The sequence below is a fragment of the Calidris pugnax genome, unplaced genomic scaffold (assembly GCF_001431845.1).
Source record: "Calidris pugnax isolate Ruff unplaced genomic scaffold, ASM143184v1 scaffold21, whole genome shotgun sequence".
In the NCBI taxonomy this organism is placed as follows: Eukaryota; Metazoa; Chordata; class Aves; order Charadriiformes; family Scolopacidae; genus Calidris; species Calidris pugnax.
Window position 1 is genome coordinate 3,339,377 of NW_015090770.1, and position 12,140 is coordinate 3,351,516.

The following is a 12,140-nucleotide window of genomic DNA, read 5'->3' on the forward strand; positions in this document are numbered from 1 at the left end:
AGACAGGCAAGGCAAACTTTATCAATCCCACATTACTTTAATTGGGGTGAGACATCATTCTGTTACTGAGCTCAAGATAAGTTCGCTGAGCCTCGCATTTTAAAAAGTCATCCCCACACAGCAGTGAATGGGAGACCAGATTCCACATAACCTAAAGAGCCTTCCCTCTTCTGTCTGCTTGGATGCTGCTGGCCTTGCACTGCCTTAACTGCTGCTTCCCCTGTTTCTCTGCTGATGGAGAATCACAGTATTTCAGATGACTCATGTGGTGATGCTCTGCTCTCAATCATAAGAGCAGGGCAGATGGATTTCTTCCTTTGGGCCTCCCTGGTGAGCTCCCTAACAAAACTCAGTCTCTTTGGCCCCCAATTACATTCTTCTTCTGTGTGCTTCACTGTAACTCAGCAGAGATGTTCTGAAATAAGAGTGAAAGAGTTAGTGTTTCTGCCCAAGTACATGTAACTGTGCTTGCACGAGCTCAACGAGCCATGTAAGTTGCTTGTCCTTGCATCACTGGTGCATGACTTGTTTCTATCCCACAAAAGAAAAAACATTTTTGAGATGCTTTTTCTCTAACTGCCCTTGGCAAGAAGCTGGGGCTTGGTGAGATCCTGTGACTTCTGTCTTGATTTTTGTGACTGAACAGCAGCAGGAGAAAGAAAGGCCAAGTCTTCTGACTTGCTCTCCCCATGTGCTTGTTTAGTGGTGAGCTCTGTTACATGTTGTCAAGTTGCATGGCCTTAACCTGAAGTTTCATCTTGATAATACCTAGAGAACAGCCTTACATTAGGAACTACCAGCAATACAGCCTTTGTTGACTCCCTATCCACTTCTTCATAACTACTGTCCTCTCCTAGATTGCAAGAAGGCATTTCTTTTCTCTACGTCTCTGCATCATTCTTCAGCTGTTACAGGCATACGCTGCAGAAAATGGTACGTAGTCTAGTGTAGTGAGGGGACCCACCAAATTATATTATTTTAGCATGGGAAATTTTCAAATGCAATTTTCTTATGCTGAATGAGCTGGATGTTTTTTCTCTAGAGATTTTAATGACTATGTCTCTCGAAGTTTTAATGGGGAACCTGTTCTATAACAATTACGTTGAAGTTTTCAGAGAGAGAAGGTCATGGTTTACTTAAAATGTCAAAATCTAAAATACGTTGACGTTTTGCTTGAGTTTTTGATGAGTATCGCTCTGTGTTTCAGCTTTCAGGGTTCTTTTCTTTTAATTTCAGTGTCACTACGGCTGGCTTTCAGCCAGCTTTCGCAATTTCAAAGGAGTTATTAAGAAGAGCATCCTGAAGATAATAAAATTTATGAGATAAATAAATAACAAAGTGTATTGGAGAAAGTTTGCATAGCGCATTATGTGCCAGCAGAGAAGTCGCTTCAATGTAGCATATTCTGAATGACTGCTAATAAAAGGAACATGCACCCCACTACGGCACATTGACCATATAGCATGGATATGTACAGTTTATCCAGTATTTAGAAATAAGTATCTTTTAGTGATCAGTCATTTTTTGAGCAAGCTAGATTGCCCTAGTTCTGTTATATCCTGTTACTATAAGAAATCAGCCATACAACAAGCAAAAATACAGTCTTGTTCTAAAGTCCAGAGATTTTAAATCTGGGCTTTCTGTTCATATAAAATTGTCATATTATATTTTGTATTTAGGTGTAAATTTTAGACACTGTTCTGACTATGGGATATTGATAGTATAGAGGCCATAGCCTTTACCTTCAAAAACATGAGACCTCTTCATTTGACTTTCTACTAGGTGCTGTCACCATGCAGTGAGTGAGTGTGGAAAAGAAAAAAGAAAAAAAAGTAAATTTTTAAATCTATAACATGGGCAATGTCTAGAAACCTGCATCACTTTGTGCTAATGTCAAATTGAGTGTTTATGGGTACTGCTGTAGGGAAAGCGAACCGTGTGCTGCTCTGGGAATGGCAGTGGAGAAGCAGTAAGAGCACTGTGCAAGAGGAACCATGCCTCCAGTCCCACCACATCACCTCATCTCAAGGCAGCATGGGCAGGTTTCCCTGCATGTGCCCTGATCCAGCCTTGCTCAGCAGCCATCTCTTCCATAATGAAGGGAATGTGCCTGAGGATGATAACAGCTTGTTTGCGTATCCGTACAAAGTAACATGGATTGATTTGTTTCATACTCCCAGCTGGGAAAGCCTTACAAAGATTAATTCATAGTTTGTCATGGTTATGCTCAGGCTTACAGATTTAGCTCATATGTGACATGTTGTGTGCCTCCACCAACTAATTCTTGCTTTAAGCTGGGCCATGTACTGATGAATTAAAGTATTTTTCATGAAAAGTATTCAGTCTTGATTAAAGTGGGTCCTAAATGACAATTACTGTGGTCCTCTGTAAGCCATCACAATAAGGAATTACCTGTGTGGTAATAAGGTGCCTTTTGTTTCCAGCTTGAATATCTTGTTTCTCAAATTCTGATCACTGGAATGTTTCAATGGAAAACATTCTGATCATGTTTGGCCTTTATCTGCGTGACTAAGATCTCTGTGGCATCAGTTCTCTTTTAGGCATATGAATAATTGCCTCCCCATCTTGCTTTTGTTAAGCTGCGTAAATGAGCTCCTTATGATCTGTTCTCTAGATCAGGTCATGCTAGTAACTTTTCCTTGAAACCATTTCAGGTTTTCAGTTTGGTTTTATGCAAGCTGGCCTTTAGAATAGGATGAGGCCTTCTAGTAAAAGACATGCCAGGGCTGTCTATTTTTCCAGGATGCCAAGGTGGCCAGGGGCCACTGGGCCAGACACAAGACCCAGATTAAGCCCAAATTTGCAGTTCACTGCATAATGCTCACAGGACTCTTGTCAGGGATGAGATTGTTGGTGGGAACCCTACATTTCCAGGAAAGTTCTTATGCAGTTTTGTGGTGGTGTTTTTTTTTTTAAATAAGTTTCATTGCATCTTCTGCACCCCGCTTAGGGAAGATGTCAGCTGCCTTATCAGTTCAGAGTTCAAATGGGTTGTTGCTTCAGCTGACTATGGGTTTCCAGGCAATATGTCACTTTTCCTTGAAACCATTTCAGGTTTTCAGTTTGGTTTTATGCAAGCTGGCCTTTAGAATAGGATGAGGCCTTCTAGTAAAAGACATGCCAGGGCTGTCTATTTTTCCAGGATGCCAAGGTGGCCAGGGGCCACTGGGCCAGACACAAGACCCAGATTAAGCCCAAATTTGCAGTTCACTGCATAATGCTCACAGGACTCTTGTCAGGGATGAGATTGTTGGTGGGAACCCTACATTTCCAGGAAAGTTCTTATGCAGTTTTGTGGTGGTGTTTTTTTTTTTTAAATAAGTTTCATTGCATCTTCTGCACCCCGCTTAGGGAAGATGTCAGCTGCCTTATCAGTTCAGAGTTCAAATGGGTTGTTGCTTCAGCTGACTATGGGTTTCCAGGCAATATGTCTTTCTCATAACAATAAAGTTGATCATGTGAACTGCTGCATCTTGGAAAAGATGCTTGATTTGTTAAGCAGCATTATCTCCCTATCCTTTTCATGCAAGGTTTTGATTCACAGATCAAAACCTTGCTTGAGACAGCTCTTAAAAGGTATAATACTGATCTCCATGAATTTGTGGAACTGTTTTATAGTAAGCCTGTGTGTAATTGTGAGCCCTATTTGAGAGGCAGAGAAAAATTCTTATGAAAAACCTATTTGTCCATAACCCAGTAGGTTTACTGAGGAATAAAAAGCAGTTTAATGTTGGCTTCTAGCATATTGTCACAATTATACAGCTTGGAAAACCTGTGTTAGATTTTGTTCTTTTCTAGCTCGCTGCTGGCAGGTGGTCATTTGCCCTATGGTCTTTATCAAGTATGGAAATGTGTGGGTGACTTCATTTCCAAATGGATTCAGAAGAGAGCTTCCACCCACTCAGAAATGACAGTCAAATGGTTTTATTAGCCTTTGAGTTGCATGAACTTGCAACCCCTAGCGGCTTAGAGAATTGCTCTTTGAAACAAAAAGGCAGGCATTAGGATGTTTGGCTAACTAAGTGATTTGAGCAATTGAAGGTGTTTTTGTGCTTCTCCTCCCCCTCTCTGTCCTCTCCCTAAATAAAGGAGCTACTTATTCCACCACTATATTCTAGGCTTTTAAAAATCTCTGTGGGGTAATAAGAGCCAGTGCTGCCTTTTATGTGTGAAAATAACACAGCAAACAATTGATTCTAAATTAAAGTTTGGAAGAATGAGTCAAATCCCTGTAGAAAAATAACATGCGGCTGAAAATGCTTCTTTTGTAACAAGGTGATGTCAGAATTCAGAGTTCTGAGTCAATGAAATTATCATCGAGTCAACAAAAAAGTGCCAGACAAATGTGTAGCTTTACTGCTTTCTTGTGCTGATTTCATTGAAGATGCATTTTTAAAAGCAAAATATCACATCCTTCCCCGATGCCTATATTTCTCTAAGTTTATATTCCATTCCAAGCAACCTGCCAGACCAGCTAATTGGAATTAATTTCCTAAAGTGCTAATAAAATTTTTAAAGACGGTGATGTTCAGGGAGAGGCACAATCTTGGCCAATTCTTACAACTCTGCTTCTTATTTCGAGGACTCGGAGAAAGGTGTTTTGTGTCAAGAGTAGATAAGTATGATGTTGAACAGATGGTAAATGGCAATGCATTTTTAACAGTTCTGCAAAGGCAAATTTAATCCTGGTTTTATGGGTAGGGGAGACAAAGACATGGACAAATGAAGCCCTGCAGCAAAATAAGGTTATGCTTGAGATTCCAGATCTATCCTGGGCTGTTAGACTGTATGGCTTCCACTGTTTCAACACTTGTTTTTCCCAAAACTAAATCTTTCTATGAATAGGTTAATTTTTCCCCTTCTGTCCATAGTGCTTTTACTCTCTTCATTTAAAATAGTTGCTTAGAAATGAGTTCATTACCATTATCGTAGAATTTTCTGTGGTGGTAAAATACTGGGGGAAGCTCCTGGGCAGTTACAGAGATAAGTGTACCCCGGTTCCTGGAGTACTGGCACAGCAGGGAAAGGCTGTGACTCTTTCAGGCCTGTGGAATTTCTCTAGATCTCCAGGCTTTCTCTATTTCATTTCTGTATTCAGAAAGTGTCAGGATGAAAAACATGTTCCACTGGGAAGAGGAAAAATGAACTTTCTGGCACTGAAATAGCATGCCTTTTGCTGCAAGATCTTGCTGCTCTGAATTTAGAGATTGAAACAAATGTCTTCATAATTGGCAAATAAAAATCTGAACCCCTTCTTGCAACATTTTTTAGATGTAAAAATATTCCTTTTATGGTCATGCCTGTATTCATCTTCTAACAAAACAAGAAAACCTTTCCAGATGTGAACTTACAACCCTCTCAGCTTTGACAAGGGTCGGTCAGCTCTCACCATCCGTTGAATTCCCCACTTGACACTGCAGTCTCATAATGAAGGAAGAGAGAAGACAGGTCCCAGGGCATGTGACTGCCCCCTTGGAGCCACAGTTGGCACACAGGTACATGAGGAGGCCAGACAGCACCCTCAAGTCTCCAGTAGGAATGGAGAATTCAAATAAGCTCCCTGGTAGGAAAGAGCTGATGCCCCTTGTTTGGCAGGTCACTGCACTGTCCCTGTGCTACACTGCATGCCTACTTCCAGCTCTTTGAACCCACAAACAGGGAAAGGAACAGTAGCTATGGCTTCCTACCTGTCAGCTCAGATTCTCCTGAGGCCCCAACATGTATAGGCTGCCATTCTCTGCCTCCAACCTGCACCGTGTGAGATGAAGATGAGTGTGATGGACAGGCTGTTTTCCTGCTTGCTGCTGGCCCATGGGCTCATCTCTGCCAGGGCAAATGCAATCTTGTACTACCTTGTTCTCATTTGCATTAGGTAAGTCTTTTGGTTGGTGTGAGAAGTCATAAACCCCACATGGTTAAAGCTGATGAGGAAATGCTGCATCTGTTCAGGAGAGGAGCTAGCCTCAGTTGGGTGAGAACTGTTTCTGGACCAGGGACACCCAGCAAAACAGAGGCAGGTTGGCCAATGGAAAGGAGCAATTCAGGCTTGTGAGGCACTGAAGACAAGTAATACCTTTCTTTTTGCAAAGCTTTTCTGGAGCAGTTCCTTCCAGGTTGGCTGTGCTCACCTCAGAGCAGGGTGAAGCATATGCACGCTGCATATTGTTTCAGGCCTTGGTATTTTATGATATTGTACAAATCAATGCCAGTCCCTGCGTTCTGACTGCACACAAATTACGTCCAGCCATGCTAGTACACAGATAGTTGCTGATGCATTTCTCCCCCATCCTTTATGCTGTTCCCTCAGACAAAAATGTGACACTGAAAAAGGGGTTGGTGACTTGAAGTACATGCAGCTGTATGGGAGAGAGCAGGTGTTGGATTGGGCCATGAGGCTTACAGAATTGTCAAGGACACTACAATGCCCTGGTGTTGATTTATTAAAATATTTGCTTCTCCAAAGTTCAGGCAGCTGAAATGAAAACAAATCGTATGAAAGGAGTAGGCTGTGTCTTGATGAATAATAAAACTGCTCTTCTACCTCATTTTTCTTTGAATGAAGTATACCATTGCTTGCAATTGCTAACTAGCAAAGCTCTTCCAAATCACAATGGAAAGGACAGCAATAAAGTTAAAATTATGAGCTGTGTTTGTGCAACACGTCACTGCTGCTTCATGATTATATTTTGTATGCATTTCTCTCAGGTGACAGTAGGACTTAAATTATACAAATAACTAGTATCCTTAAGCTATAAAGCATGTGTTGCTGGTAATTCTGCTTATCAGCAGAGGACAGTTATGACTTGATTTATTACTTTAACTCAAGTTGTTTGGCAGCAATGCTGAAAGGTACTGTACACACTTGCCAAGCCCCCTAAATTATGAGTATCATAAAACAAATCTTTTCAGTAACTGAGAGAAATAATTGGAAAATGAAAAGGTCAAAATTATGGTATGAAAAACCATGAACATATTTTAATAGGTTTCATGTGCTTTGGTGAACAGGCCATCCTGATATTGCTCATAAGCCATAAAACAGGACTGGTCCTGTTTGGGGAATAATTCACTGTAGTCATTTTGAGAGAAGCTGGAGTATCCCAGACTTTTTATATGGTAAAGCTTTAAAGATATCTAGGGGTGGTTATGGTACTGGGAACAGATGTTTCATTGTAATTCTGAATATAGAGATGGGAGAGGGATGGGTAGGAAAAAAAATACCCTCTGTTACCAGTGACTATGGAATTACATATCTGATTCTATAGGTTTTGCCACAACATGTTTATCTTGATTAAGAACCGTATTGTCCCATCATGTGCTGCACTCTCCTAAATTTTCTGTAGCATGGCCCTAAAAGGAGTTGCTTGCAAAGAAAGACTCTGCTAAGGCGCTGTTAGCTCCTGTTGTTTCTCTTCAAAATGTTACAAGTACTGAGTGTTTTTTCAAGAAAGCCTAGATGGTACTGCATTGGTTGTGATCAAAGGTTGTGAAATGGAATTTCTGGCATAAAGTAGAGGAGTTATTTCCACAGGATGACTCTCAGTTGAGTGGAGAGGTCTTGCAGACTTCCCTGGGCCAATCAGCAGCATATTCTGCTAAAGGTTTTACTTCTCAGGAAAGAGGTTTACAAGATAAAACCTTAATTACTGTGGTAGAGACAGCGTCTGAGTGCTCCTCTCACCAACGATGTTGAAGTCATGAAGTCAAGTGGATTTGCCTGGAAGTGACTTAAGATTCAGTTCCTGTCCTACAAACCATCAACAGCCTCAAAATGCCAACAATTCTGGTCACTGAGCCAATGCTGTAGATAATATATCCATTTTTTTGGTTTAGTAAATTGTAGTTGTGAACTGTTGGAAGCATGTATGCATGTAGCAGTGCAGTGATACACTCAGAATACGTGATACAAAGAACTGTCAAATACAATCTGCGGGGACCTCTGGTGCATTCTGCTGCATGTTTTGTATGTTATTTTTCCATTGGTTTTCCTGTCTCTATCTGGTTTAGAGTTGTTGAGGGCTGTTTCTAGATTAGTAAGGCAAAATGCACATTCCTCATCATCTTTCTTCTGGTAAATGCACCATCGTCAGTGCATGGTTAGTCTTAGCTGCTAAGTTATTTTAAGAACAAAACCAGCTGGTAGGATGGAAGGAACTGAAGTGATAAAGAGTAGAAGGGAGTTCTTTTTAATTGAAGTTGCTCTTTTACCTGGCGAAGCAGATAAGTAACTCCTATAACTGTACTTCAATGAAGCTTGAGGCATTGGGTTTTCTATTAATCTCTCCTATATACAGCTGTAAGCTGAAAATACGTGTGTGTTCCAAGTTCTGATGGAGAATCTGAAAGCACTGACTTGTACCTGAGAGCCTCTTTGGACCAGTTAGTCACTGTGTGTAAACACATGCCAGTGTTTAAAGTCAGATGGGGCTATTTTTATCAAAATGAGACAGGGAACTTGTTATCAGATAAATCAGAACATTCAATTATTAAACTTTGGTAGGTGAAAATGCAAAGGAATGCATTATTCCATGAGACAGATTGATTGTTCTTAGTGGCCTTTACATTGCTATGATAGACATACATGCCTTGTAGCTGCATGATAGAGAAATAGATATACATGCCTTGTTCCATTTAAATACATAAGATAAAAGACTCAGAGGATCAAGAATAAGTGTTCAGCTTTCTCTGCTGACATTTCTTTCCATGTAAAATTCACCTGATTTGGAGAAATTTGAGATTAATGTACTGATTCAGAGAAAATCTTGTCATGGACTCCTCTGACTCGCTTGACAGTTTAATCAGTGCAGCAAGATTTTTTTTCAGTCCCTGTTTTGTCTTAGGGGTTTTTTTGCGAGTGTCTCACTGGGTTTATATCTGCCACTTTTTACCTGGGGAGACTGTCTCAAAAGCCATTTCTAACATCATGTTTACAAAGGCTCCCTTGGAGGCACAAGAATGTTGGCAGCAGGAAAACAAGCCAGAAACACGGCTGTCTCTGGAAACGTGCTAAAGCAGAGGCTGCCAGTCCACAAGCCCACTGGTTTTATTGCTTAAGAAAGGAGAATCCTGAACAGGAACAAGCATCCAAGGAATGGACTGGCACATCGTTGTGAGGGAAGGCACAAAGTCTCTCGGGTATAAATTCAGTAGATTTATGTTCTGAACTGCATTACTGAACTTGATGATTAAACTCTGTCTTCTTTTGCAATATTGCCCTTTGAAGACTTTGGATGGAAAAAAACTATGTCTCTATAAACTTCCTTTCTTGCTGCCATTTTTTCATTAGGAGCCTCTCTTGTTTTTACCACTAAAGAAGCTAGGTGAATTTTTTTCTTGTTTACTTCCTTGTGTGGTGTTATCTATGCCCATAGTTTTGGGAGTGTAGCTGAGCTAACTGAGCCTGTGTGGGTGAGACAGAGCATCGCAGAATCCAATACAGAGCTGTCATTCGTATAAATAGTCCTGACTGCCTCAGCTTGAAGTCTTTATAGCTCACGGGGTGTGTCTGTGTAGAGAAGAGCGGGTTCCCCAAGCTTTTATCAGATTGCTCTTCTGCCTCAGTGCCAAAACTTCTTTCTGAAAGGAGCTTTCCTGTTTTTCACCAGGAAAAAGTGTGAAGTTGTTGTTAGTATTTTGATCAATGCAGAGAGCATGAAGATGCTGATGGAGGCGGAACGCAGCAGGACTGCATCAAATCCTGGGCTGCATCAAAAGAAGCGTTGCCAGCAGGTCCAGAGAGGTGATTCTGCCACTTTACTCTGCTCTGGTGAGACCTCACCTGGAGTATTGTGTGCAGGTCTGGAGCCCTCAATACAAGAAGGACATGGACCTGATGGAGAGGGTCCAGAGGAGGGCCACAAGGATGATCAAGGGGATGGAGCACCTCTGCTACAAGGACAGGCTGAAGGAACTGGGGTTGTTCAGCCTGGAGAAGAGGAGGCTCCGGGGAGACCTAATAGCAGCCTTCCAGTACCTGAAGGGAGCCTACAGGAAGGCTGGGGAGAACCTGTTTAGAAAGGCCTGTAGTGACAGGACGAGGGGAAATGGCTTCAAGCTGGAGGGGAACAGATTTAGATTGGAGATTAGAAGGGGGTTCTTTACTGTGAGGGTGGTGGAACACTGGAACAGGTTGCCCAGGGAGGTGGTTGAGGCCCCATCCCTGGAGATATTCAAGGAGAGGCTCGACGAGGCCCTGGGCAACCTGGTCTAGTTGGGGGTGTCCCTGCTGACTGCGGGGAGGTCGGACTAGATGACCCTTGGAGGTCCCTTCCGGCCTGGGAAATTCTATGATTCTATGATTCTATGACTGACCGTGGTTCTGCAGGGCTGGAGAAATCTGTGGTCGTAGTTCTGCCACAGATGACTCCTGCCATTTTGGATAATTTGTTTGAATATCTTTACCTTTTTTGCTTTTGCTTATTTAGATAATAAATTCCTCAGGCCATGAATGATCTCATTGTGATGATATCTTGGGTAGGAAAAGTTCCTGATGTTGGCTCTGTTTCTTGATGCAAACATAGTGTTGATATTTCATTATGATCCACAGGTGACTGTGAGAGAGTGACATTAAAGAAGCCGGATTTGAGTTTATGGAAATATTTTTCAGAAACGCTTGGTTTTGACCCTGCTCTGCTCCTACTTGAAGTCAATGGGAGCTTTGCCTTTTACCTAAATAGGAACAGGATTAGGCTCAAGGGGAGTAAATTTTAAAACGTTGCCATATTGCAAGACAGAATGTCCTGATGGTTCACCTTGTACCTGGAAACAGAACTGCAGTGATCTACTGATGTGATGGCATCCATTTATCCTCCCGTAGTTTATCTCTTTTTCTTCCTCACCCGCATAACTAGAACTCAAAAAAATATTCACTAGGTTACTAAAACTGTGTTTTTAAAGAAGTAAGTAGCACTTGACAAGTGCTAATTGCACCCCTCCCCAAATAGTATTGCATTAAGAATATAACTTCTGTAAAAGCCATCACTCCTGTCAGTTTTAAATGTACTTCTACCAGTGGCAAACAATAGACTGCTTACACTTATTCAGCTGGTTGCAGTGTCTAGTTATAGCCTTTATTGATCTTTTATGTTGCAAGCTTATTATCTTATTTACAGTAGGTGGAAGTACAAGTGCAATATTTGCATCTTGTGTCTGGTGGCGTGGTATGAAAACAGATAACCTTTGGTATTCCTGCATGTGTGTGTGTTTAAATGCAAAAGACATGATCAGGAAGTATATCTTTGGAAACTGCAATTTCTTCACACTGTTTAAAACAAAAATGAGGTGGAACAGGATACTTTTCTGGGGTGTGTGTGATAATCTAGTTTCTGATATGGTTCTGACAGCATTGCACAATTAGCAGTTTCAGCTCCTCAAAGCTTTTTCCAGTACTTGGTAGCTGTGGCTGTAATTTATATTAATGACTTTTTCTTAATGTTTGTGACACGTATTGTACTGACCCCTCTGGCAAGTGAAACGTAACTCTATTTACACAGCATGAATGGCACAGACGGGAGCAAGGAGACCATCTCCAGGTGTCTGTGACACAACATGTGCTCACCTTGACCTGGAACGATGAGCCCTGCGGCTTCAGTTTCCACACCCACACACACCTTGGCCAGCCTTGCTAATGAGGATGCCAGGTTTTTTAATGGCCAAATTGCCAGGGGGAGATAGGCCACCAGCCCAATGTCAGAGATCAGCTGTCTGAGCCGTCCTGCGGCTTGTCTGCACAGAGAAGTTGCACCAGGCAATTCTGCTGCATGAGGCTGCCCTAAACCACTTGCTGGGATTCGGTATCCTTTTTCCATGTTGTGGGGTCATTTTCTTTCAGAGGAAGACGTAGGATAAACACACTTGAAGGAAAGTGCAAGACATTGTTTATATTAAGTGGGTTGCCAGCAGCAATGCAAGCCTATCCGTTTCTCTTAACATGAGCTAACTCTTTCTCTCATGAGTTTAGAGGCTTTAAAGGACATATTGTGCTGTGCAACATATTAAAGGTTTCCATGAAAATATCAAAATGCAAAAGACATTTGCTACTTTTTAAGAAGTTTTCTTGATGACCTTTGCCTATGAAATTTCAAGATTGGAAAGAAGGGAAAAAAGTTAAAATCTGAGATTAC

The 12,140-nt window shown here is 41.5% G+C and overlaps 1 protein-coding gene across 2 annotated transcripts in view; it reads left to right on the top strand.

Annotated features, from left to right (window-relative positions):
* ADCY5 (adenylate cyclase 5) overlaps nucleotides 1-12,140 on the top strand; it is a 223,479-nt gene that overhangs the window by 43,760 nt on the left and 167,579 nt on the right. The window lies entirely within an intron of this gene.